The sequence below is a fragment of the Citrus clementina genome, unplaced genomic scaffold, assembly GCF_000493195.1.
Source record: "Citrus clementina cultivar Clemenules unplaced genomic scaffold, Citrus_clementina_v1.0 scaffold_9, whole genome shotgun sequence".
Classification (NCBI taxonomy): Eukaryota; Viridiplantae; Streptophyta; class Magnoliopsida; order Sapindales; family Rutaceae; genus Citrus; species Citrus x clementina.
In genome coordinates, this window is record NW_006261964.1 from 16,521,844 (window position 1) to 16,545,162 (window position 23,319).

Below are 23,319 nucleotides of genomic sequence, written 5' to 3' on the forward strand. Positions count from 1 at the left end.
TAAATGGGCCAGACTAACGAGAGCGTAACTTACCTGGGAATAGGTGCAAGCAAGAATTGAATAAAAGCACTTTCTGACCTGGAGTGAACGATTTTCTCATAATTTGCTTGTCATGGAAGACTTTCATATGTTGCTTGTAAATCTTGGTATTTTCGTATGCGTCATTGCGAATTTCTTCAAGTTCTGCCAGTTGTAATCTTCTTTCTGAGCTGGCTTGCTGCATGTCAAAGTTGAATTTCTTGATGGCCCAATATGCAAGATGCTCAAGTTCCACAGGTAGGTGGCAAGCTTTTCCATACACTAACTTGTAGGGTGACATCCCAATCGGGGTCTTGAAAGCCGTTCTATATGCTCATAATACATCATCAAGTCTTAATGACCAATCTTTTCTATCCGGCCTCACCGGCTTTTCTAATATGTGCTTTATTTCTCGATTGGAGATCTCAACTTGGCCACTGGTTTACGGATGATATGGGGTCGCCACTTTGTGAGTGATTGAATACTTTGTCAAAAGAGCTTTGAATGCTTTGTTACAAAAGTGGGCACCACCATCACTGATTATTGCTCGAGGGAATCCAAAGCGTGAAACAATGTTGCTTTTTAAAAATGCTATCACCACCTTGTGATCATTGATCCTACATGAAATTGCTTCTACCCATTTCGATACGTAGTCAACAACAACCAATATATATTGATGGCCAAAAGAAGGGGGAAAAGGTCCCATAAAGTAGATACCCCATACGTAAAAAATCTTAACCACTAAAATTGGATTTAGTGGCATCATGTTCCTTCGTGTAATGCTCCCCATTCGTTGACACCTATCACATGAAGAACAGAAAGTGTAAGCGTCTCGAAATATAAATGGCCAATAGAAACCACATTGTAAAACTTTAGTCGCTATTTTCTTAGCACTGAAATGGCCTCCATAAGCTTGTTCATGGCAGAATGAAAGAATATTATGAATTTCATTTTCTGGGACACATCATCTAACAATTTGATCTGCACAATACTTGAACAAATACGGGTCATCCCAAAAGAAATTCTTTATTTCTGCAAAGAATTTAGCCTTGTCTTGCTTGGTCCAATGCTCTGGAAGTTTACCTGTAACAAGATAATTAACTATATCAGCATACCAAGTTAATACTTCCACACTCATTAATTGTTCATCTGGAAATGACTCATTCAATATTAATGGTTCTGTGATTGTGTCAAAATGGAGACGAGAGAGGTGGTCCGCCACAACATTTTCTTTCCCTTTCTTATCTTTGAATTCCAAGTCAAATTCCTGCAAAAGTAACACCCAACGGATTAGTCTAGCTTTGCATATTTCTTTGTGAGAAGATATTTAAGAGCAGCATGATCTGTGAACACGATTATTTTACAACCAATGAGATAAGATCAAAATTTCTCTAATGCAAACACTACTGCTAGCATTTCTTTTTCAATAGTTGAATAGTTCAACTGTGCATCATTCAATGTCATACTAGCATAGTAAATAACATGGGGAATTCGATCAACTCTTTGTCCTAATACTGCTCCTCCTGCATAATCAGATGCATCACACATGAGCTCAAATGGTAAGCTCCAATTTGGGGGCTGAATGATGGGTGATGATGTCAACAACTGTTTTAACTTTTCAAATGCCACAAGATATGAATCATTAAATACAAAAGGTACATCCTTAGCAAGTAAATTGCATAAGGGTCCAGAAACTTTGCTAAAATCTTTAATGAAACGTCTATAGAAACCAGCATGCCCAAGGAAAGATCTTACTTCTCTGACTGTTTTGGGTGGAGGAAGATTAGAAATGAGATCCACCTTGGCTTTGTCAACCTTAATACCTTTGCTCGAAATGATGTGACCGAGAACAATACCTTGTTTTACTATAAAATGGCACTTCTCCCAATTTAAGACCAAATTCTTCTCGATACGTCTCTGCAGAACTAGTGTTAGATGATGTAAACATTGATCAAACGAGTCACCAAAGACAGAAAAATCATCCATAAAGACTTCAAGGAATTATTCAACTATATCAGAAAAAATGCTCAACATGCATCGTTGAAATGTAGTAAGTGCATTACATAATCCAAATGGCATTCTCCTATATGCAAATGTGCCAAAAGGGCAAGTGAAAGTAGTTTTCTCTTGATCTTTTGGTGCTATGGGAATTTGATTATATCCTGAGTAGCCATCTAGAAAGAAATAAAATTCATGGCCTACCAATTTGTCAAGCATTTGATCGATAAATGGTAAAGGAAAATGGTCTTTACGTGTGACAGAATTCAACTTTCTATAATCAATGCATACACGCCATCCTGTAGTCACTCTAGTGGGTATCAATTCATTATCAGCATTCGTAACTACTATGACTCCTGACTTTTTAGGGACAACTTGTACAGGACTGACCCATGAACTATCAGAAATTGGGTAAATGATACATGTGTCTAATAGCTTAAGGACTTCTGTTCTAACAACTTCTTTCATATTAAGATTTAACCGACGTTGCATTTCCCTAGTAGATTTAGTATTTTCATCAAGGTGAATGTAATGCATGCAGTCTACTAGATTTATACCTTTTATGTCTACTATGGTCCATCCTAATACTCCTTTGTGCTCTTTTAAAACATCCAACAACTTACCTTTTTGTTCGTCATTTAGGGATGATGAGATGATTACCAGTAGAGTACTTTCTTCTCCAAAAAATGCATATTCGAAAGTGTTGGGCAATGATTTGAGCTCGAGTTTTGGTGGTGATTCTGATGATGAGATGAGTTTCTTCTCTGATGGTGCTAGTTGTTCAACTCTTGACTTCCATTTATTAGTGTCCATAGATGGTGCTGAGTCAAGCAGGGCATTGACCTCATCAACTGATCTGTCAATATCAAAATCCAAACCAAAGTGAGTTAAGCATGTTTGTAAAGGATCATCACTAAAGTTTGAAAGAAAAGTGTCATCAACTAATGTTCAATTAAATCCACATCAACAATTTCATCATCTGCATTGTGAGGTTGTTTGGCAATGTTGAAGATGTTCAGCTCCATAGTCATGTTGCCGAAGGACAACTGCATATTTCCAGTCCTGTATTGAATGTGAGCATCCGCAGTTGCCAAGAAAGGTCGGCCTAGAATAATGGGGATGTACTTCCTTGAATCCTGTATTGGTTGAGTGTCAATTACAATAAAATCAACAGGAAAATAAAACTTGTCTACCTGGATAAGCACGTCCTCCACAATACCACGAGGTATTTTCGTGGACCGATCTGCAAGCTGTAACACTACTGGAGTTGGGTGTAATTCTCCTAGTCCAAGTTTCAAAAATACTGAGTAAGGCAACAGATTTACACTAGCTCCTAAATCCAACAAAGCATTCTCAATTGTGTGGTTCCCTATGCTACATGAGATAGTAGGGGAGCCTAGGTCTTTGCATTTTAGAGGAATTTTATGTTGGAGGATAGAACTAACGTTTTCTGTTAAAAATGTCTTCTTTTGAACATGCATATTTCTCTTTTTAGTACAAAGGTCTTTAAGAAACTTGGCATAAGATGGAACTTGTTTAATAGTATCAAGTAAAGGGATGGTAACACTTACCTGTTTGAAGATTTCAAGAATCTCACCTGTGGATTTTCCCTTCTTTCCTTTAGCTAACCTCTGAGGAAATGGAGCTTTCGGAACATATTCTCGTGGGTTGGTTTCTTCTTTTTCTTCCGATGGTGAGTCCTCAACATTCACAGGTACAATTTGATTTTCTTTTGTCACCAGCATCTCCACTTTGTTGTCGACTTCTTTTCCTTTTCGCAAGGTCATGACTGCTTTGACCTCTCCATGCTGTTGTGGTGAACTGGTACTTGCTTCATGTACTTTAGGATTAGGCACTGGTTGACTTGGAAACTTGCCTTTCTCAACAGTCATTGTCAAGGTCTGAACTGAAGAAGCAAGCTGTCCCACTATCTTCTCGAGGCTTGAAACTGATTGAGCTTGTGAGTTGAAGCCTGCTCTCAACTCATTTCGTAGTCCATCAATGGTGCGGTTCTGTTGCTCAATCGTAGAGTGAGTAAGATTTTTGAGATTCTGGAATGAATCCTCCCATGGTCTGGGTTGAGAGTAGTTCTGGTTCTGATTGTATGGTCTAAATGGGGGCTGAGAGGCTTGAGGATTTTGTGGAATTGGTGGAGCTGGAGCTGCTAGTCCATTCTGTTGGAATCCTTGAGACCATGAAAAATTGGGATGGTCTCTCCATCCAGGGTTATATGTGTTGGAGTATGGGTTGTAATTTGATGGCTTTCTCATTACACCTATGGCATTGGCTTGATCTGAGTATGAGTCATGGTCATATGGTTCTGTTGATTTAGCAGTCGATAACGATGCTATTTGTCGAGCAAGACCTTCAACCATCTCCTTGACTTCTTTAATTCCCGAAGTTGACTCGCCAATTTGAACCTCATTTACTCCCTTAATTCTTCTAGTATTCCGGAGTGATCGACTCCGTTGTTGGGAATTATCCGCTTGTCGCTGAAAGAATTCTCAAATCTCTGATGCACTTTTTGACATTAGCTCTCCTCCACTTGTTGCCATTAGCCATTCTTGCACATTTGGCAGTAATCCCTCCAAAAAGTATTGACATTGGTGCCATTTCTCGTACCCATGATGTGGACACTTCAAGAGTAGCCCATTGAATCACTCCCATGTTTCGAAAAATTGCTCGTCCTCTCTCTGTGTAAACTCTGAAATTTCCCTGCGAATAGCATTGATTTTATGCACTGGAAAATATTTATTCAAAAATTTTGTTACCATTTGATCCCATGATGAAATGCTATTAGCAGGTAATGTATTAAGCCTTGAGCGAGCTCTATCCTTTAAAGAAAATGGGAATAGTCTAAGTTTAATATCATTGTCTGAAAAATTCTCGTATTTAAAAGTTTGACAAATAGCATGAAAATCATTCAGATGATTATATGGGTTCTCATTTTCTAAGCCATAGAATGTGGGGAGACAATTTAGCACACTAGGTTTTAGTTCAAAGCTCCTAGCAGCTACATTTAGGTATCTTATGCATGATGTGCTCAAATTAGCTAAAGGACTGAAGTAGTCCTTAAATGGCCTCTCCTGTGGTTGCAAATCCATTTTATTTTTAATTTGTTTGTGTGTGCGAATTATTTTTTCTAGTTCAAGGTCTATAGGTTCAAGATTAGGAAATAATGACCAACGACCATGCATGCAAGGAACACAAAAATAAATGGGAACAAAACAAATAAAAATAAAGAAAAAGGAGAAATTACGATACTAACTTTATTGCGCTATTAAAACCTTTCTATAAAAATACACGAAAACAAATACGTAAAATAAATTAACTAAAAATTAAATTAATAAAATAAACAAAAATTACAAAGAAAAAATAAATTGAAAATTAAATTACATAATTTTAAAGAAGAGAAAAAGAAAGAAATACTAACCTTTATATGTAGATTCACTTTTTTTTTCTTTTTTTTTAATAATTAAAAAAATACAAGAAAACAAATAAAAGAAATTATTCACAAAAATTAATTCTATGAATTAAGATTACTTACCTCCCCGGCAATGGCGCCAAAAACTTGTTGTACAAATTTTAATGAACTCGCAAGCGCACGAATCTATTGTAGTATAGATCAATGGTGATGAGTGTCGATCCCACGAGGAGGTGGATTTTAATTATGTGTAGAATTAATTTTATAAATGGGTGATTGGATTTATGGTGGAAATGATTTGGAATATGCTAAAACTTAAATTAAAATGGCGAGAATAAATTCTAAAATTGGAAATGAAAAAGCGAGAATAAATTGAAGAGAATTCTATTGAAATGACGTACTTGGGTATCTGGATCCGTATCAACATGCATCATGGGCTAAGTAATCCTTATTAATACCAATTAAATCATGAGGGGGGAATCCACACCTCATGAACCACGCTCTAATCAATATGGTGCTAAGGGCTTATCGTGCCCAATAATAATAACCTTGTACTAGGGGGCTGGTGAAACCAAAATGGTACTAGACAAGATTAGTATTATTTGTCGACGAGAAGTCAAAACATCCACAAAAATTAGAGGGGAAGAGAAAGTAAATTTAACAAATAAAGTCCATGACACATGTTGAGACTTCACCTTCAACCCAAACTTGAAGGAAAATTAGCTACTCATAATTGAACTAGGGGCAAAATCAAAATTTATTAAAATACGTAGAAAATACAAGATGGAGAGAGAATTACAGAAAATGGAGTCCAAAAATGGATTCAGAGATATCAAATTAGGGGGGGAAGACCCCCTTTTTATAGATACATGGAGTAAATCATGGCCATCGAATTAAAAACAGTTTAGACGCTCAGGATTGCGCCACGTCATCAGTCAACAGTACGCAGTTTGACCACGCGGATGAACAGTAACACAGTTTGACCCGGGTTGAACAGTAACGCGGTTTGGTTGAAAATAATCCTGTGTGATGCATGTACCGTACGCGAGATTTTTCGTCCACTGATATGCTGCCACGTCACCATCAACAGTACATAAGAATTTTAGTCCAACAGGATCGTGACACCTCATCAGTCAATGCCACGTCATCGATCCGTCTATGTGAACAGTGTCGTGAACAGTAACGTAGACAGTACTGTACACGTGAATAGTACCGTACATGTGAATAGTGCCAATTTTCCTTTTATGCTCCTCCTAAGGTTTTCGACCGTCCTAAGTTCAAAAGTGATGTCCGTTTTGCCGTCTGATCTCTCCTTTATTGTGAAATGACTATAATACTCCTAAAATACATAAAATACTTAATTAAAATAAAACACATATAATTAAATCACAAGAAGTTTAAATACATAAAAGTAAGGGTTGTTAGTAAGACTTGAAATGTAAAATGACGGTTTTCTCCTTTATAAATATGTATTTTCTAACACTCAACACACGCTGGCTACTGCGCGCTGCTGTCGTTGCGTGCGCTTGCTGGCAGCATGTACTGCTGGCCGTGCGCTGCTTGCTGCTGATTGCCGCTGTCAAAATTTCCGGCCTCCGTCGCTTTGATCTTGAAAATCCAAGATTAATTTACAAATTTCCTATGCCAATTTTGGCTTACAAAAATTCTATAATAGTAAAATAAATCAAGAGGGAAACATTGTGATAAAAAAACACCCCTTTTATTATAGATCTAAAGAAAAAATACAACGAAAAATCTAACCATGAATTAAGACAAACCAAAACATGCTTTATTCATATATTAAACAAATAATATATATGTAAATAAATTGTGCCACTCTAATACATAAATTTTAAGAATGATTTCATACGAAATTCTTATATATTAATATGAGATGGCGCTAATACCAATTGTTGGGAAAAATCAGGTTTTTAATTTTTTTATAAAACCTTTTGAAGATCGCTCTCATATAATATATAAGAATTTGTATTCTAGAAATCGTATCTTGAAAATCCGAGTTGGCTTTTTCCGCTGAAGTGATTGAGGCTCCTAGATCACGATCCGCCACCACCACTCCTATTAGATCACGATCCGTCACCACTACGCTTGTTAGATCACGAACCGTCACCAATGATCTTCCAGGTTATGACTCAGGTTCGATCTGCACTTGACATGTGGGCGCCTTTATCACTACCAAAGCAACTAGCACGAGAAAATTTTTCTCTCAACAATAGAGAGAAAAATCTTATTCTCCGATCTGTATAAAGTGGCTGATCACTTTTCTTTAGAGAAAATAAGCCTTTTATATCACCCTTTAGTGAAAACCCTAGGCTCCAAATAATCAAAAAACAAAACCCACGTTATTTTCTTTTTCAATAGGGGACCCACCTTGTAAAATAACATAAGGCCCCCACAAAAGTTAATTAAATAGCTTCTCCCACTAAATGATATATTTAGGCTTTTGACCCAAATAGCTAGTTATCTTACTTATTAGTCCAGTAGTGGTGCAGTCAATTAAATGAGCTAACCCGGGGATCATTTGGGAACATACAATAGTGGCTACAATAATTAGGCCTGTAATTAAACTAGCCCAATTATTTAATTCCAAATCTACTCCACTAAAAGATTGGAACTGACTTCCATAATTATATGCTCGAATAATAATTCGTCCCAAGCCACATTGATTTCTTTACTGTACAATCCTTTGTACCACATCGTTAATTAAATTGATATCTCAACTGTCCAATTAATTTAATAACATCTTATTCCTTGATCCTTACTGGTTTTCTCTAATGATCATTTTCAACATACTAAATATGTTGACACACTCTGGCCAGAGAATTCTATGATCAAGTACCGAAAACCTATCAAGAGATGTGTTGTACAAATTCTATATTGTTAATCCATAACTCCAATACTCATAATTGCTCCCACCAAGATACCGGGTAATCTTGACCACAAGGATGTGTCGTGCCCATTGGTAACTCAAATGAAATAACAATTACAATCATGAAATCATAATTAACTCAAGATTAAGATTACAGTAAAATCAACCCCTATGAGATTTAATAAGTCTGACAGTTATTACAAAGTTAATTAAATCTCATATATGATCCTATTCAATGTAGTCGTACTACATCAATAAATTCACACATGATTAAGACAAATCATTCAATGAATTTATTACAGTCTATACCTAAATAAAGTGCCCAACTTTATTTATCAACTGCGAACTAAATTTATTTAATCATAAGATAACTTGTATTTATGTCTTCTGTGAATCCACATGGTGATCACATAAATACATATAATATGATTAAATGGACTTTAATACAAATATTAATGCAATTAAGATATTTGAATAAAATACCTCATTAATTTTATTAATCAGAAAAAATGTTTATTACAATTAAATAAACACATATGCTTTTAAAGAGCATATTTTCCCAACAGATGGGGGGAAGTTAGTTTTGTAGAACAAAAAAGAAATGACATTTAGAAAATTTGAGATATGTGTTAAGTGGCGTTGGTTTGAAGATACATGTGTGAAGAAAGTTTAGTTTCTCCAATTGTTGATGAGGCAAGCAGGTTCTAGAAACAATGCTCTAATGAAAAAGTAATAAAGACATTATTAATTTTGGCCTTTCATTTTTTTTTCTGAACACTTGCGCTACTAGAAAACTATTAATAGATAACCGACAGTTTGTGACGTATTTTAGGAAAATTGACTTATATCATTATAGTATGAACGAATTATGATAGAATAGTGATAGAAATTTTTTCTATCAAGTGAAAGAAATATAAATTTGATCATGTTTGACCAAAATTTTGATTTAATATTTTATTAAAAGAAAAAGAAAAAAAGTGTATTATAATTTAATTGATAATTTAAATTATATGAAAAAGTAAATGAAGGAATTGAATGGGGAGTTTTATCAAAATGCTACAAAATGTTATGAGTTAGAAAACCTCACTCAACACCTCTCCAAACCTAAGAAATTGAAACCTTAGAAGTGATATGACTTAAACGTGTTTGATTTACTCTCAAGTATAAGAGTGCCTAGTTATAATATATCTCGGTGAGTCCGAGGTCAATTCACAGAGAAAAGATTTAATTTGTTTATTTTATTTTATCTAAAATTTGAAAATAAAACTTAAATATAAACAACTTAATTTAAATAAAACTATGAAATTGAATTAGTTAGGGCTGTGGATTCACTCTTAGTAGTAAATAAAACTTAATAAATTCTTTTTGCCATTTTTTAGATTTATTGCTCAAAAGATTAATTATATAAATTATTATTATTTTCCCTTTAATTTTATGATGGATTAAGTATTCCTTGTGCCAAAATTTAATTTGTCTACAATAAGTCAAAATAGCATTTTACCATACCTTATATTTAGATAAAAAGAATTTATTGTGCCAAACTCCATTGTTTGTCTACAATAAATCAAAATCTCATAATATAAAATATGTATAAAATTAAATAGAAAATAATTTAATTTATAAAATTAAAAATAGAATTTCATTAAATCATATTTATTTCCTAAGAGTTTTACCTTCCCCTAACTATTAATATTTAGCTAAACATTTTTTTTATAAAGGAAATTACTAAAATTGAAAAACACATAATTAAAAATGGAATTTGAAAATTGAAATAAAACTAATTTTATTGATTGAAAATAAATTACAAAGAGAGATAAGAAGAAGAATTTAGGGGGAAAGAAGAGAAGAGAATGTGTGTAGAGGTGTGTTCACCCCCCCTCTATTTATACTAATACATGGTAAATCCACACTACACAAATAAAAAAAATCTAATTACATCTTAACCTTACATTTGTCCCACTAATAATCCCACTAATAAAACATAAACCTAACTTATCCACTCAAGCATATCCAACACATTCCACTGACAATTACCATACCTAATATGATAAAAACTTATAATTTTACAATTACCACATTTACCGTGGTAAAAACGTAAAAAAAATATGACAAAAGTCTTGGATCCTCCTCGATAATGACATAATTTCTCGGACTTCCGGAATCTAAATTTGACATCCATGCATTTGTTTGGAGCCTCAAATTGCATGAAATTATTATTTTTACCTAATAAACACACAAAATCAAATATTTAGAAAAATAATTAGAAATTCACAATATGTTACACAATTACAAATATAAATTACATTAATAAAACAAAATAACATTTTTATCCCTTAATAAACATACAATTTTTAACACTAATCACACCCTCCAACTAGCTTATTGCTAGCCCCTAGCAATTAAAGCGTTATATTAAATTAAGATTTACAAAATTCACATACAAGTTAATAGTTGTTCATCTATCCTCTAAACTACCAAATAATTAAACTCTCCAAATATTTTTTTTTTAACTCTTGGCCATCCACTCATTATCCAGAATATTATAAACCTTCTTTTGTGCTCAAGTAATTAACACAATACTTATGGGGTTTCATTAAAAGAAAACAACATTTTCATTCTAAAACTCATTAGAAATTCTATCTTCAGGCAGTAGATTATTCAAGCTCTTTTTTTTTTTTTACAAAAATATTGCATTTTTAACCCATGTAGCGAGCTTTAGATCAGTGACTCCCAGACCAATTGACCTTAGGGCACTAGGTGTTGAAACACCCCTACGGACTTAATTACTCGGGTTTTTAATAAATAAGCAAATAGTATATCTATAACGCATGTAGCGAGCTTTAGGCCAGTGACTCCCAGACCAGTTGACCTTAGGGCACTAGGTGTTGAAACACCCCTACGGACTTAATTACTCGAGTTCTAGATTTAATTGCACTCATTCAATTTTTTTTCTTCTTTTTTTTTGTTTTTTTGTTTTTTGGCAATATACACTTTCTACCACCTTAGATATTATTCCTAATAAATCAAAAGAACTAAATGCTGCAAAACTTTTAACTTACAACCCACTAGTATGTGTCATAGTGTGTGTGTGAAGAATGATTTAATAATACATGTTAAATGAGTAAACAACAAAATAACTTTATAACCAAATGGAGGAGAGTTCACAAATTTGAGTAATTCAAAGAAAAGGGAACAAAAACAACTTATTATGAATTATAAAATCAAAATATAATACAACAAGACTATTAGGATGCGTCTCAAAAGTTGTGACTCTTTACACAGCCATCCTAGACACACAAAAAATTATTGATTGTTTTGGTTTTTTTAAAAAAAAAATTAAACACACCTATTTACAATTTACGTCAATTATCCCTTCCCCCCAACCTAATTTAAACATTATATACATGCAGAAAGATGAAAAAAAGATAAAGAAAACATAAATAATAAAAGAAGAAATAGGAAAGATCACACATGAACAATCCGCTGAAGATGCGTTTCTAGAGTCCCTACACCCCATATTCTGCCATCTTCGACAAAAGCATTATTAGGATTTGCTATATTCTACATTTGTCAACTATTCCCTCCCCCCAACCTGAACAAGACATTGTCCTCAATGGCTTAAAGAAAAGAAGTAGAGTTTAGAAGACACAACCTCATAGCTCCAAGAAGATAGTTATCACTGAAGAGTTAAATCCAATTTGTACTTCTTACTAGGGCTAGGGTTACCATCATTAGTCAACCATTCTAAGGCTAAGGTCTTAGGATCTAGCTCTGGTTTGTAAGCTTGTAAAAGATCAAGTAACTCATTAGCAGTAGAAGCACAAACAAAAAGATTTTTTGCAGAGATTTGAATAAAATGATTCTTAATTGCATGGTTAATGAATGTGAGCAACCCATCAAAAAAATTATTAACATTTAGTAAACCGATGGGTTTTTTATGGATGTATAGATGGGCCCAAGATGCAAATGTAATCAATGCCTCTAAAGTTGCAAGATCTCCTGGCAAGAAAATAAAAACGTCAGCATGATTTAACATCTCAGTTATTCACTCTTGCATACTTGAGACAACTAACTCTTCTCCAATTGGTACATCAGACCTGCATCCTAGAGGTTTTAAGGCTTGTGGAATGATACCTAGTACCTGGTTTCCTCTAATAAAAACAACTTCTGAGATAAGTTTTGATAACCTGCGGTCACCTTCTCCATATACAAGGTGTAGTTTTCTCTCAGCTATGGCACGACCAAGATCTACAGCTGCTTGAACGAACTCTTTGTATTTTCCATAATGAAATCTAGAGAGCACACAAATATTTTTGAATTGTCTACTCGAAGATGCTGCCATTAGAATAATCTTCAAAAACAAGTTGTGAGTGGTTTGGAAAAAGAGCTATTATTTAAAGATCTGAGTGACAGACAAAATGAGAAACAACTGTAAATAGGTTGGTGTATTTGTCAGATGACGCGTAAAGCTCATGTCTCAATTATTCAAAAGCAAACAGTAAAAAGAAAAGCAAACACTGAAAAGAGAAAGTAAAAGAAAACAAATAATGATTAAATACAAAATCACACCATTAAATGCAATAATGCAAATGATAAAAGAGCAATAAAGTAAAAGGATATTTACTGGTAGTTGTGATTGTGGCTCACATCTTCCTCTGGTTTTACGTCCAGTAACGGCTTGAACGCCCTCTATGGGTCGACGATAGGCTTCCCATCCAGTTTTCTTATAAACTGGCAAACATGGTCTTTTTTAGTCAGATTCCCAAGACTAAACTGTGCACTTTCGTTTTGGAATAGTCTCCATAACCTGTGTATCTCATATTGCACATGTCCGCTTCGATGCGTCTCAAGAGATCGTAAGATATCATCCAACGATTCTTTACTCATGCCATCTTTGACGAATTTAATTTTATCTTCTCGACTATCAGAAACCATTCCTAAAGATTTACAAATTTCTAGTCTGCAACTAAGTCATACACAATTATGACATTTTGAGCCAAGTCTTCTAGCTCTTCGTTTTTTAGCAAATGTGCTTTTACCAAAACCAGGCATGTAAGAAATGAATGGATCAAGAAACTCACCAACAAATTAGACCTTTGCTTCAATTAACCAACGAATATCAGAAGGAATTTCGTTGATCATTAACAAACGCAATCTTTCACAATAAGCTTTGTAAATTTTTTTGAGTGCATTTTTAGGGAGAGAATGAAAACGCTTATGCAATTTATGTTGTATTTCTTCCATGCTTGATTTTGAGATTTCAGTTATTGTGGGAAACTGAGGATACTGACTTAACAAGTTACGAAGGACCGTTATCCGCCATTTATACGGGAAAATAAATCAAAACACACTAAAATCAAATCTGCAAAATCAAATCAAACATGAAAGCGAACAACAAAAAAGAAACACAATATGTACAAAGGAAAATGAATTTACATTCGTCCTTTCATTGAGTTAACCTCAAGCTCCAATTGAAATTCATATATGGCACGCTCTATTGCTCTGAGTTGTCTTTCTTGATCCTCAATGTAGGCCACTAATTCTGGTGGTTGTTGTTCCTAAATTGGATGTGATTTACAACTTTGTATCAATCTTCTCAAGTGAAATCTTATTCGCAAAAGTCTTTTAAGATGTGTAAACAGAATATTCCTTATTGAGGTACTCATGATGTATAATGATGAAGAAAACACAATTATTAAACACACTTAAGTAAGAAACATTACAACGCGTATCATTCAAGACAATCAAACAATTCAAACGGTAAAACAACAATGAAAAGTTAAAATACTCATTAAAAACTTAATCAAGATTTTGTGGGTCACTCAAATTTATTTTGCTGCTTGGTTCACGTGGTTGGCATTCCAGATAGGGCTTTATTCTTTGACCATTAACTTTAAATGTGACACTGTTTTTTGGATTCTTAATTTCTACAACCCTATGTGGATATACATTTTTTACAATAAATGGGCCACTCCACTTTGACTTTAACTTTCTTGGAAACAAATGAAGACGAGAATTATAAAGCAACACTCTTTGACCAATTTCAAATGTTTTTCGAAAAATTCTTTTATCATGAAAAATTTTTGTTCTTGCCTTAATAATTCTTGAATTTTCATATGCATCATTTCTTAATTCCTCAAGTTCATTCAATTGTAATTTCCGCACATTACCAACATCATCCAAATTTGAATTAAAAGCTTTAATAGCCCAAAATGATTTATGTTCAAGTTCAACAGGTAAGTGACAAGGTTTACCATAAACTAGCCGATAGGGTGACATTCCTAAAGACGTTTTAAATGTAGTACGGTATGCCCAAAGTGCATCAGTCAATTGAAGAGACCAATATTTGCTGTTTGGGTTAACTGTTTTTTCTAAAATTTGTTTTATCTCCCTATTTGCTAATTCAACTTGACCATTTGTTTGAGGATGATAAGGGGTAGCAACTTTATGTATAATTCTATATTTTTTCATTAAAGACTCAAATGACTTATTACAAAAATGCCTACCTCCATCACTAATAATGGCTCGAGGGATTCCAAATCGACTTAGAATGTTTTCTCTTAAAAATTTAACAACAGTTTTACTATCATTATTTCGACAAGACATTGCTTCAATCCATTTTGAGACATAATCAACTGCCACTAATATGTACACAAATCCAAAAGATGGTGGAAATGGACCCATGAAATCAATTCCCCAACAGTTAAATATTTCAATTTCAAGTATGGGATTTAAGGGCATCATGTTTCTTTTAGTAATTGATCCTAATTTTTGACAATTTTCACAAGTTTTGCAAAATTCATATGTGTCTTTAAATATGGTAGGCCAATAAAATCCACTTTGTAAAATTTTAGCCGTAGTTTTTCTTGAAGAAAAGTGCCCACCGCATGTTTCAGAATGACAAAAATTAATGACGCTACTTACCTCATTATCAGGAATGCATCGTCGAAAAATCTGATCAGAGCAATATTTGAATAAGTAAGGATCATCCCAATAAAATTTCTTTACTTCATCCAAAAATTTCTTCTTGTCTTGAGTATTCAATTGCGAAGGCATTTTACCTGTAACAAGGAAATTAACAATTTTAGCATACCATGGTATTGAAGTAGCAGATAATAAAAATTCATCAGGAAATGAATCATTGATGGGTGTTATATCAGTGCAGATTTCATATGTGAGTCTTGATAAAGATCAGTAATGACATTTTCGACACCCTTTTTATCTTTGATGGTGAGGTCAAATTCTTGAAGTAACAAAATCCAACGAATTAGTCTTGGTTTGACATCTTGTTTAGTCATCAAATATCTCACAGCAGCGTGATCAGTAAAAACAAGAGTTTTAGAACCAAGCAAATATGAGCGAAATTTGTTTAGTGCATATACCGCAACAAGTAATTCTTTTTCAGTTGTCGAATAATTCATTTGAGTACTATCCAAAGTCTTACTCGCATAATGAATCACAAACGACTTACGATCCTTTTTTTGTCCGAAAACAACACCAATAACAAAGTCACTTGCATCGCACATTAATTCAAAAGGCAAAGACCAATAAGGAGATTGCATAATAAGTGCAGATGTCAAAAGGCAAATTATTTTCTCAAAAGATTTTTGGCAATTATCAGTCCATTCAAATGGTTTATCTTTTAATAAAAGGTTACAAAGTGGTTTAGATATGATACTAAAGTTTTTTATAAACCTCCTATAAAATCCTGCATGCCCTAAAAAGGATCGCACATCTCTAACTGTTTTTAGTTGTGGCAATTTAGATATGACTTCAATTTTTGCTTTGTCAACTTCAATTCCTTTAATAGATATAACATGACCCAAAACAATTCCAGAAGTAACCATGTAATGGCATTTTTTCCAATTTAAAACGAGTTCTTTTTCAACACATCTTTTTAAAACGTTTTCCAAATTATCAAGGCAATCATCAAAAGAATTCCCAAACACTGTCAAATCATCCATAATGACCTCTAAATAATGTTCAATCATATCAGTGAAAATACTTAACATGCATCTTTGAAATGTTGCAGGAGCATTACAAAGTCCAAATGGCATTCTTTTAAATGCAAATGTTCCAAAGGGACATGTAAATGTGGTTTTTTCTTGGTCTTCAAGTGCTATAGGAATTTGATAATAACCTGAATACCCATCTAAAAAGCAGTAGTAGGGATGTCCAGCTACTTTTTCTAAGATTTGGTCAAGAAATGGTAAAGAAAAATGATCTTTTCTAGTGGCTTCATTTAATTTCCTATAATCAATACACATGCGCCAACTAGATGTAATTCGTGTTGGAATTAATTCACCTTTTTTATTTTTAACAACAGTGATTCCAGATTTTTTAGGCACTACTTGTGTAGGACTTACCCACTTACTATCAGAGATAGGGTAGATGATTCCTGCATCAAGTAACTTAAGAACTTCTGTTTTTACTACTTCTTTCATGTGTGGATTAATCTTCTTTGAGATTGTTGACATGTTTTAGCATTTTCTTCCAAATTGATTCTATGTGTGCAAATTAAAGGATTAATACCTTTATTGTCATTTAAAGTCCATCAAATTGCATTTTTATACTTTTTAAGAACAGATAGTAACTTACCTTCTTGGTCGCTTGATAAGGTCGAAGAAATCACAACAGGATAAGTTTGTTATTCTCCAAGATAAGCATACTTCAATCCCTCTGGCAAAGGTTTCAATTCCAATTTAGGTGCTTCTTGTTGTTCAGTCTTTTCAATAATTCCAAGCTCCTCAAATTTTGGTTTCCCATTATCAGTTTGCAAAGTCTGACAAGAATCAAACAACAAATTTATATTAGAAGTATCATGTTCAAGCTGTTTATTTGATTCAATTGAATTAACCAAACAAATATCACTAAGTTCAGAAAAAATCCCTTTTTGAATATTCTCCTCTATACAAGATTCAAGCAATTCCTTTTGTTCATCAATCTCATCTTCATTCTCATATTCCTCATTGGGTTGCCTACACATATTAAAAACATTCAATTCCAGAGTCATATTTTCAAATGACAAATTCATTAAACCATTCCTACAATTAATCAAAGCATTAGTAGTTGCTAAAAATGGTCAACCCAAAATTACAGGAATTGGTTTATAATTATTCACAACAGGTTTAGTTTCTAAAACAATAAAATCCACAAGGTATATGAATTTATCAACTTGTACTAAAACATCTTCCACTATTCCTTTTGGTATTTTAACTGATCTATCGGCAAGCAAAAGTGTAGTTGAAGTTGATTTTAACTCACCAAGATTAAGTTGAAGAAAAACTGAATGTGGAAGCAAATTAATACTAGCACCAAGGTCTAACAAAGCATGCTCAATTTTGTGAGCTCCAATAATACAAGAAATTGTAGGACAACTAAGATCTTTATATTTTAACTTATTATTAGCAGACAGAATGGTACTTACTTGTTCAGCCATGAAAGCACTCTTTTTTTACCTTCAATTTTCTCTTAACAGTGCATAAGTCCTTTAAAAATTTGGCATATAAAGGCACCTGCTTGATTGCATCTAACAGAGGAATGTTAACTTTCACTTGCTTAAAGATTTCATAAATTTCATTAGAGTGGTTTGATTTCCTTGGTTTATTCAATGCATGCGGAAATGGTGGTTCAGATGGAACAGTAGTTATTTCTTCACTAGGTGTAAGTTTATCTAGTTCTTCCTTACCCTTTGATTTTTCATTTTCACAAGGTTCAGGAATAGGCCGATCAATAACCTTACCACTACGAAGAGTTATAACTGACTTAACATGGTCCATGGGTGCATTTTGAATCTTCGGATTTGGTTGTGGTTGAGCTGGAAATTTTCCTTTTTCTTGAATTGTGAGTGCATAAGTAATTTTAGCAGGAGTATCTTTCAAATCAGAAAAAGTTTGTGCATTTTGATTGTTAATAGTATCTTGCTTCCTAATGAATGAATGCATTGTATCTTCCAAATTTTTCCATGGTGGTGGAACATATGGTACATAAGGATGAGTATTTTGAAAATTTTGTGGAGGTGGTGCTTGTGAAGATTGTGCATTATTATTATTCCTCCAACTGAAATTTGGATGATTTCTCCAACCAGGATTATAAGTCTGTGAATATGGGTTTGGTTTATTAAAAGTGTTGATGACATTAGCTTGATCATGCAAACATTCTTTGAGTGCAGGCAGAGTGGGACAATCTTGAGTGAAATGATCATTAAAACTACAAACATCACATGCAATTTCTTGAACAAATTTTACTTGATCATTTTTTTTTATTTTCCAAAGCTTCAACCTTCCTAACTAGGGATGCAAATTTTGCTTGTAAATCATGATCTTCCCTAAGGTTGTAGATTCCTCCACTAGATGGAGATGGTTGTGGTTTATTAGTCAATTCAAAAGTTCCAACAGTATCCCAATGTTGTGCATTTTCAACTAATTGGTCAAGGTAATCTAGTGCATCTTCAGGATTTTTATCTTTAAATTCACCATTACACATCATTTCTACAACTTGTCTAGTTTGTGGTATTAAGCCCTCGTAGAAATAAGTGACCAATTACCAAGTTTCAAAACCATGGTGTGGACATATGTTAAGCAATTCTTTAAACCTATCCCAACATTGGTATAATGTTTCTCCATTTTTTTGAGTGACAGAAGTGATTTGCCTTTTAAAAGAATTTGTTCTATGAGGTGGAAAGAATTTTTTCAAAAACTGTTCTTGCATGTTATTCCAAGTTCTTATTGATCTAGATCTAAGGTTTTGTAGCCAAGTTTTAGCTTTATCTTTTAATGAAAAAGGAAAAAGCTTTAATCTAATTATGTTCATGCTACAATTTTGGTCTGTGTATGTATTAGAAACTTCCTCGAAATCTCTTAGATGCAAATATGGATTTTCAAATTCTAAACCATGAAATGTTGGTAAAAGTTGGATAATACCTGGTTTGAAGTTAAATCGAGATGCTTCTGGAGGAAATACTATACACGACGGTGGTCCAGTTCTAGTTGGATTCATGTAGTCTCTCAAAGTTCTCGGTTGATTATATTGAGATTGGTTGTCTCTTTGATCAATTGGAGGATTAAGTTGGCCTAAATTGTTTTCGTCTTGGATCTCGTCCATGATTGGTGGTGGTGATTGAGATCTACGAATTAACCTGCCACTTGAAGTTCGAGACCAATGTCTCATACAATAATTATATCACAAAGATAACAAACAAATTAGTAACACAAAAACTAAATGAAAATTGCAAAAAGAAAAAAATGAAAAATGAAAAATGTAAATAATATAAGTGTACAAAAGAAAATTAATAACTTAAAATTAAATAACAATTTTGGTGGTTGAACCCACCAATTAAATTAACAAAAAAAAAGCATAAAATAAATGTGAAATAAAAAAAATAAAAAAACTGAAAATTAAATACTGAAATAAAAAGTTAGTAGTTACTTAGTTAAGTGTTAGTAGTTAGTTTTCTTGGTCCAAATTAAGTCCAAATAAATCCAAGTCTAATTATTGTGAGAAATTTCGTCTGGGGATCTTATTGAAAATTATTTATAATTTTATGGCCACACTGTAATTTGTAGAAGTTTAGAATTGAGCCATATGTGATGAAAGTGAAGATTCGGAAAGATTTTAGGGTCAGAACGTAATTATGAGAAGAATGAGTAAGAAACGAAAATTGTTGGGGTGAAACTAGAATTATGAAAGATGTGGGGGTAGAAGAGAATTTAAGAAAAGGAAAAGGGGGCACACGAAAATTTACACAAAAAGTAAAAAAATAAAAGGAAAAAAAAAATACCTCTCCCCGGCAACGGCGTCAAAAACTTGACACGGCTTAAAACTATTTGATTTACTTTCAAGTATAAGAGTGCCTAGTTATAATATATCTCGGTGAGTCTGAGGTCGATCCACAGAGAAAAGATTTAATTTGTTTTTTTTTTATTTTATCTAAAATTTGAAAATAAAACTTAAATATAAACAACTTAATTTAAATAAAACTATGAAATTGAATAAGTTAGGGTTGTGGATTCACTCTTAGTAGTAAATAAAACTTAATAAATTCTTTTTGCCATTTTTTAGATTTTTTACCCAAAAGATTAATTATATAAATTATTATTTTTTTCCCTTTAATTTTATAATGGATTAAGTATTCATTGTGCCAAAATTTAATTTGTCTACAATAAGTCAAAATACCATTTTACCATACCTTATATTTAGATAAAAAGAATTTATTGTGCCAAACTCCCTTGTTTGTCTATAATAAATCAAAATCTCATAATATAAAATATGTATAAAATTAAATAGAAAATAATTTAATTTATAAAATTAAAAATAGAATTTCATTAAATCATATTTATTTCCTAAGAGTTTCACCTTCCCCTAACTATTAATATTTAGCTAAACATTTTTTTTTATAAAGGAAATTACTAAAATTGAAAAACACATAATTAAAAATGGAATTTGAAAATTGAAATAAAACTAATTTTATTGATTGAAAATAAATTACAAAGAGAGATGAGAAGAAGAATTTGGCGGAAAAGAAGAGAAGAAAAGGTGTGTAGAGGTGTCTTCACCCCCCCCCCCCCCCCGCCTCTATTTATACTAATACATGGTAAATCCACACCACACAAAAAAAAAAAAATCTAATTACATCTTAACCTTACATTTGTCCCACTAATAAAACATAAACCTAACTTATCCACTCAAGCATATCCAACACATTCCACTAAAATTACCATACCTAATATGATAAAAACTTATAATTTTACAATTACAACATTTACCGTGGTAAAAACGTAAAAAAATATAACAAAAGTCTTGGATCCTCCTCGACAATGACATAATTTCTCGGACTTCCGGAATCCAAATTTGACATCCATGCATTTGTTCGGAGCCTCAAATTGCATGAAATTATTATTTTTACCGAATAAACACACAAAAATACACAAAATCAAATATTTAGAAAAATAATTAGAAATTCACAATATGTTACACAATTACAAATAAAAATTACATTAATAAAACAAAATAACATTTTTATCCCTTAATAAACATACAATTTTTAACACTAATCAAGAAGCTCAAACCCTCACTCACGATTAAATAAACTTCCTACATTCACAACCAATTAACCTGAGTAAAAGAGTTGACTTTCAAATCCCACCGATAGGCCATAGAGTCGACGTCCTGGTAGTGGTTCTCGTCAATTCACAAGAGTTTGATCGAAATTATGAAAGAGCTAGTGTTGATTCTTGGCTTCAATTCCAACGAAAGGTGAAGCGGCAGGAAGAGGGAGGAAAGCAGATAGATACAGGTAATGACAAGTAATGTGTTGTTGGTGGTGGCTTGTGAGGTTTGGATCAAGATTCTATCACATCCTTCTACCACAGTGATGTTACTTTCTAGAAATCATTAACTAAGGTAATTTAATTAATTAACTATATTTAAATTTGTTAACTCTCAATATAAGATTTACTTACAAAAATGAACTCAAATTTGTCTTTTCATTTGATCACATTATGACCATTATTTTTTTTTTAGCCACCTAAATTACGTTGCCCGTGATTTTCGGACACAAAGCCATTAGGTAATTCAATTGATCAACCTACTTGTTTTTTTTTCTTAAGTTCATTTGCTTAATTATTCACTTTATTGACTTAATTATCATTAGTGGCGTCCGTGAGATTCTGGAGATTGCAACTGTATACACATGCATGACCCAACAATCAAGTGATCAACATAATAAATAATAGTATGAATAATCATGAAATAGGTAGGAGTCAGTTACTGAGAAATAATGTGCCATAATATAAGAAACTTTGCATCTTATAACTTTTCCAGCCTTTTATGATGCAGAATTTTCTAAAAGTTGAATTGCAATTCAATGTTTGCTTTTCCGATTATTTATTGGACAAAAAGGAATTTAAAAATCAAATTTTAGTGATTTTAAAATAATTGAACATGCTACCAACTCTCTTGTTAGAAGTTGTAATTTCCTTGATAGATTCTAGGCTTCCATGGACTTGTGAAGTATTAAGTTATCTCTTGCAAAAAAAATGTATTCACTCTACTAAGGGAACTAATTATTATGGGAAAGGTAATGTTTCTAATTCTAGATAATTTCTTTTTCTTTAATGCAGATAGTTATTTTAGCCTACATTTCTTTGTTAGTTGGATAATTCACATATATGCAAATGAATTATTTATTTCATTTACATATCTTTGCCAAAAAAAAATAACAATAAAAGCAATTTAATAAACTGATGTAAATGCTATTATTATTACTAATTTGCAGGCTATTTGCTATGACTTCGACAATGGTGTCTATCATAGATAACATTATTTTCTTTTCTAATTCTTTTGAAAGTATCAATTGAGAATTTATGCAAACTTTAGCTATTTTGCTATAGATTTGTTGTCAAAATAGCTGCTGAAAGTTTATAGGGACCTTTTTTTTTTTGGCTTTTTTGCAGTAAAAACAACCCTTGGTAAATTGCAGGGGTTGTTTTCACTATAGAACGGCAACATGACAACCTTTGTAGATTTTTAAGGGTTTTTTGCTGTGTTCTAAAGTCAAAACAACTCCTAGCAATTTTTTGGATTATTTTGTTTTGAAATTTTTTTTGAAAATTGTTGACGAAAGATGGGAACAACAGTATTTTTTTAAGAGGCTTGATGATGAGTTTGATAATTTGGCAAGTGTTACTAGACTAAAGTGAAAAAAGTTTATGTTGAGGTTGAAAGTTTAGGTGAGCAAATGCACATTTTGGTTGCTCTCGGGGTAAAAACTAAGAAATTGGAAGGAGTTATACAGGATTCTGTACAATTCAAGCCTGAAGAACAAAAGCATGAAAGCGGGATGATTTTGTAAATTCTTGAATAGTATATATCTCAACTTGCTTTTATACTATATCTGTGGCATTATTTTTGAAGTTTGACAATATTAATCTTGCGATTAACACTTTAATGCAAAGAAGGAATATACTCAGGATGAACTTAATGAGGTTCTTTT

The 23,319-nt window shown here is 32.8% G+C and overlaps 1 non-coding gene and 1 pseudogene across 1 annotated transcript; one reads left to right on the top strand and one right to left on the bottom strand.

The window, feature by feature from the left end:
• The first annotated feature begins 4,635 nt into the window (after nucleotides 1-4,635).
• LOC112095445 lies at nucleotides 4,636-4,739 on the top strand. The gene has a single exon (XR_002903817.1). It is a non-coding gene; the product is annotated as a small nucleolar RNA R71 (small nucleolar RNA).
• A 7,264-nt stretch (nucleotides 4,740-12,003) lies between these two features.
• On the bottom strand, nucleotides 12,004-19,430 carry LOC112099327 (annotated as a pseudogene).
• Between the last annotated feature and the right edge of the window lie 3,889 nt (nucleotides 19,431-23,319).